This window comes from Microcaecilia unicolor, chromosome 6 (assembly GCF_901765095.1).
Source record: "Microcaecilia unicolor chromosome 6, aMicUni1.1, whole genome shotgun sequence".
In the NCBI taxonomy this organism is placed as follows: Eukaryota; Metazoa; Chordata; class Amphibia; order Gymnophiona; family Siphonopidae; genus Microcaecilia; species Microcaecilia unicolor.
In genome coordinates this window covers 10,964,385-10,970,614 of record NC_044036.1, presented here as the reverse complement: position 1 = coordinate 10,970,614, position 6,230 = coordinate 10,964,385, and positions in this window count along the sequence as shown.

The window sequence follows — 6,230 nt, the reverse complement described above, 5'->3', positions numbered from 1 at the left end:
AAATAGTAGCAACAGTGGAGGATTGGCCTAGTGGTTAGGGTGGTGGACTTTGGTCCTGAGGAACTGAGTTCAATTCCCACTTCAGGCACAGGCAGCTCCTTGTGACTCTGGGCAAGTCACTTAACCCTCCATTGCCCCATGTAAGCCGCATTGAGCCTGCCATGAGTGGGAAAGTGTGGGGTACAAATGTAACAAAATAAAATAAAAATACAGTGGGGGAAATAAGTATTTGATCCCTTGCTGATTTTGTAAGTTTTGCCCACTGACAAAGACATGAGCAGCCCATAATTGAAGGGTAGGTTATTGGTAACAGTGAGAGATAGCACATCACAAATTAAATCCGGAAAATCACATTGTGGAAAGTATATGAATTTATTTGCATTCTGCAGAGGGAAATAAGTATTTGATCCCTCTGGCAAACAAGACCTAATACTTGGTGGCAAAACCCTTGTTGGCAAGCACAGCAGTCAGACGTCTTCTGTAGTTGATGATGAGGTTTGCACACGTCAGGAGGAATTTTGGTCCACTCCTCTTTGCAGATCATCTCTAAATCATTAAGAGTTCTGGGCTGTCGCTTGGCAACTCGCAGCTTCAGCTCCCTCCATAAGTTTTCAATGGGATTAAGGTCTGGTGACTGGCTAGGCCACTCCATGACCCTAATGTGCTTCTTCCTGAGCCACTCCTTTGTTGCCTTGGCTGTATGTTTTGGGTCATTGTCGTGCTGGAAGACCCAGCCACGACCCATTTTTAAGGCCCTGGCGGAGGGAAGGAGGTTGTCACTCAGAATTGTACGGTACATGGCCCCATCCATTCTCCCATTGATGCGGTGAAGTAGTCCTGTGCCCTTAGCAGAGAAACACCCCCAAAACATAACATTTCCACCTCCATGCTTGACAGTGGGGACGGTGTTCTTTGGGTCATAGGCAGCATTTCTCTTCCTCCAAACACGGCGAGTTGAGTTCATGCCAAAGAGCTCAATTTTTGTCTCATCTGACCACAGCACCTTCTCCCAATCACTCTCGGCATCATCCAGGTGTTCACTGGCAAACTTCAGACGGGCCGTCACATGTGCCTTCCGGAGCAGGGGGACCTTGCGGGCACTGCAGGATTGCAATCCGTTATGTCGTAATGTGTTACCAATGGTTTTCGTGGTGACAGTGGTCCCAGCTGCCTTGAGATCATTGACAAGTTCCCCCCTTGTAGTGTAGGCTGATTTCTAACCTTCCTCATGATCAAGGATACCCCATGAGGTGAGATTTTGCGTGGAGCCCCAGATCTTTGTCGATTGACAATCATTTTGTACTTCTTCCATTTTCTTACTATGGCACCAACAGTTGTCTCCTTCTCGCCCAGCGTCTTACTGATGGTTTTGTAGCCCATTCCAGCCTTGTGCAGGTGTATGATCTTGTCCCTGACATCCTTAGACAGCTCCTTGCTCTTGGCCATTTTGTAGAGGTTAGAGTCTGACTGATTCACTGAGTCTGTGGACAGGTGTCTTTCATACAGGTGACCATTGCCGACAGCTGTCTGTCATGCAGGTAACGAGTTGATTTGGAGCATCTACCTGGTCTGTAGGGGCCAGATCTCTTACTGGTTGGTGGGGGATCAAATACTTATTTCCCTCTGCAGAATGCAAATAAATTCATATACTTTCCACAATGTGATTTTCCGGATTTAATTGTGATGTGCTATCTCTCACTGTTACCAATAACCTACCCTTCAATTATGGGCTGCTCATGTCTTTGTCAGTGGGCAAACTTACAAAATCAGCAAGGGATCAAATACTTATTTCCCCCACTGTATATAATATTCTAACCATTAGATGATGCTGTCAAATTTCAAAGGGTGGATTTTTACTGTCTAACCACAGGATGCAACTGTCCCTGGGCAACAGGTATAGCTGTATTTTTCAACCACTAGGCATCAGTACACCAATAGTTAAATTACAGATGTCACCATACATAATATTAAAAGCTATACAGTTCTGCTAGTGTGTGTCAGTAAATTTACAACAAAGAAAATGTACACCTGAATTACTACATAGCCAACCCAACAGAGGAGAGTGTATTTTTTTTTTTTTTTTTTTAAAGACATTGGTGACCTCCGACTGTGAAGCGGACAGTGGTAAGTAATAAATCTTTTAACATTGCTTTCTCGTGTAGCCTTGTATTTATCTCTCTAAAGCTGTTATATTATATGTTATAGATTAAAGAGGTGGTAAAATACTAAACACCACTAGTCTTTCAACACTCCACAATACTGAGTAGTGGATATTTGGGACACTGGAGTGAGAGTGGAAAGACAGTGATAATCCTAGGGTGGTACAAGGGACCCCATTATTAACAAGAGGGGAGGGAGCGTGGCAGCAGGGAGGGAGCGTGGCAGCAGGGGTTAAAGGAGGCAGGTTGTAAAAAAAACCACTGGGAAAAAAAATGGATGGGTGAATGTCATCTGGAGGAAGGGGAGAAGTTGACAGGAGCAGTTCCCAAAGCTGCTAACTTAAAACATGTCAAATGTTTCTTATTTAATTATTTTGATACTTAACCCAGTGTCCCGATAACCCAAGGCAGGTTACAAAGCCAAAGCCGTTGTAACTTTGAACAGATTACACATCATTTGGTACCAGCTGCCTGTGACACCAAATTCTCAAGTTTTGAAGGTGAAAAATCTCTACAGCAAAAGGCACAAGGTGGCACATCTCATCTACCAGAAACTTTGTAAACACAACATCGCTGTACCAGAAAAGTACTGGGATCATTTTCCTAATTCCAGAGGAAGGAAGTCAACGCGAATAACCAATTCCTCAAATGAATATCAAGCTGCTAGATTGTGGAAAGAACTTTCTACTCAGATTAGACTTATATCAGACTATAAGCGGGAGGTGGTGGAGATGAAAACAGTAACGGAATTCAAACATGCATGGGATAAACATAAAGGAATCCTGTTCAGAAGAAATGGATCCTCAGGAGCTTAGCCGAGATTGGGTGGCAGAGCCAGTAGTGGGAGGCGGGGCTAGTGCTGGGCAGACTTATACGGTCTGTGCCCTGACAATGGCAAATACTACAAGCTGTCTCGCCTGAATTAAGCTAAGTAAACTTTTAGCCATCGGTTTGGGCATGTTTGTTGTATATTTGGTAGGATAGAGTGGGTATATAAATGTTTGCCTTGGCTAGCTTAGGCTTTGTGTTATCCTTAACTGAACTTCAGGTTTTTTCCTCCCGGGGGGGGGGGGGGGGGGCTCTTTTAGGCAGTCTCTTTTTCTGGCTGGGTCATTTTGGGTAGTTTGGTTTTTGGTGTCCGTTTAATTTATATTTTTAAGAGGGAAAGAGAGTTTTTCATCCCATATGTTTTTCTCATGTAGTATGAGTTTTTGCGTTTGGGTTTTTTTTCTCTTTTTCTTCCTTAAATAGGAACCTATGATATTAACCTACTCCTGTTTATACAAGGCATTGTTAATACTTTGGTATTGTCCTTGTTAGGAGGTTTGAGGTTCCATTTGTGAGATATATATTTCATATATGGGTTGGAAATGTTTTCCATCAATTTAAAGGGACACCTCCAAACTAACTTACATATATTAATCAAAGTCCTCTTATCAGGTTGGAATATTCTTTATAGAGTTTGTATTCTCCTGTAGTTGTTAGAGATACTAATCAAGGTAAGGTATAAACAAAATGTAGCTCATACGAGTTATCTTGTTGGGCAGACGGGATGGACCGTGCGGGTCTTTCTCTGCCGTCATCTACTATAACTCTTCAGGGGAAAAAAAATCTGTTCAGCAAGGCTTCTCTCTCTAAACTTGATTAATTTTACACTTTCTGTTTTGATATTTTATTGTACTGCCTGAATATTGCTTCAATTTCTTTAGTGTGATCCACACTGAACCTCTCTGAGGTATATGCGGAGTACAAGAAACATTGTAAAACACTAAGAGAATCTTGAAGAGAACGAAGAGGTTGTGATCACCTGAGACAACATCCCCATTCTAACAGAGAAACACCAGAACGGCCTTGATTCTAGACCAAGAAAATGTGACGGAAGGATACAGAAATATTTCCCCATCATTTTGGATACCACAGGCCTCATTAAAGAATTTCCAAGCACGCCTGGATAAATTGCCTATACACGTAATATCGTATGAACTCCAGAATGAAGCTCTCTTTGACAAGCATTAACAGTGAATTTAAAAGACTGAGAGCATACTCTACATACGCAGGATGCAAAGAACAAATATTGAGAAAACTTCAAACAGCCCAGAATACAGCAGCCAGACTAATTTTCGGAAAACCAAAATATGAAAGCGCAAAACCCTTACGCGAGAAACTACGCTGGCTCCCACTCAAGGAACGTATCACCTTTAAAGTATGCACCTTAGTTCACAAAATCATTCACGGTGAAGCCCCTGCATACATGTCTGATTTACTAGACCTGCCACCCAGAAACGCCAAAAGATCATCCCGAACTCTCCTCAATCTCCACTTCCCTAACTGCAAAGGCATAAAATACAAAGCACTGCATGCATCAACCTTCTCTCATATGGGCACACAATTCTGGAACACACTACCACGCAACCTGAAAACGATCTGCGAACTAACCGACTTCCGCAAACTACTGAAGATATCTCTTCGAGAACACCTACTGCAAGGACCAAAACACATGAATTCACACACACTATAGAAAAGCACCAATTCACTTTCTTCTGAATTCTCTTCCCCATACTTTCACCACACTCACAGATAAAACTGTTACACCCTAATATCCTTTCGTTATTGTCCTTTCCCTATCATTTCCCCATTGTCACATTCCATTGTTTCTATTCCTAGATGATATTTTGACTTTGTCTTCCCACAACTCTTCACAATGTACCCATAATCGTATTATGACCAATTGTATTTCTATATTCACAACGTACTGTAAGCCACACTGAACCCGCAAATAGGTGGGAAAATATGGGATACAAATGCAATAAAATAAATAAAAATAAATACCCTGGTTTAGGAACGAGATTCATTGCTGTCAGGGATCCCAACTTTGGAACACCCTTCCAGGCTAATTAAGATTACAGACATCATTAACAAAGTTTAAGACAGACCTCAACATGACCACACCTCACCTCTAACTGACATAACTCTTCCCTGTCTATCCTCAATTACCACTACTACTACTACTACTTAACATTTCTATAGCGCTGCTAGGGTTACGCAGCGCTGTACAATTTAACATAAAAGGACAGGCCCTGCTCAAAGAGCTTACAATCTAAAGGACAAGTGAGTAGACGATACGATGGGGGCAGTCAATTTGGGGCAGTCCAGATATCCTGAAGGTAAGAGTTAGGTGCCGAAGGCAGCATTGAAGAGGTGGGTTTTAAGCAGAGACTTGAAGATGGGCAGGGAGGGGGCTTGACGTAGGGGCTCAGGAAGGTTGTTCCAGGCATAGGGTGAGGCGAGGCAGAATGGGCGGAGCCTGGAGTTGGCAGTGGTGGAGAAGGGTACAGAGAGGAGGGATTTGTCCTGTGAACGGAGGTTTCGGGTGGGAACATAAGGGGAGATGAGGGTAGAAAGATAGTGAGGGGCAGCAGACTGAGTGCATTTGTAGGTAACAAGGAGAAGCTTGAATTGAATGCGGTATCGGATTGGAAGCCAGTGAAGTGACCTGAGGAGAGGGGTGATATGAGTATATCGGTTCTGGCGGAATATGAGACATGCAGCAGAGTTCTGAACAGATTGAAGGGGGGATACAAATACAAATGCAATAAATAAATAAATAAAAATCTTTTTAATGATGTTTTGAGCTGAACTTCAACTTTCCAATTTTCAGTCAGGGATCCCGCTGACCTCACAGAGCCTCCCCTTCCTTGTGTGTCAATATGACCCTTTCCTTTCAACACTGTAGTTCTAAACCCTCCTCTATATCTGTTCGTTTATATGTCTCATTTAATGTTAATATGTGCTAGTTTGTAAACCACCCAGAAGGCTGCCATGAGGCAGTATAGGAAATTCTTAATAAACTTGAAACTTATGCCAAGGCTGTACATCGCAAGCTGAAGGAGGAATGGGCTTCACAAAATAGATACCACCTATCGAACAAGCCTCCAAGGCTTACTTACCAGTGTTATCAGATGCAAATTTCAAAATAGTGTTGAAATATAAAAGCAAACATCTAAAATTCATCTCCAGGCCATCGTTAAACTGGGCCAAGTATTCCAATGGGTAAGGAATGAGAGAGGATTA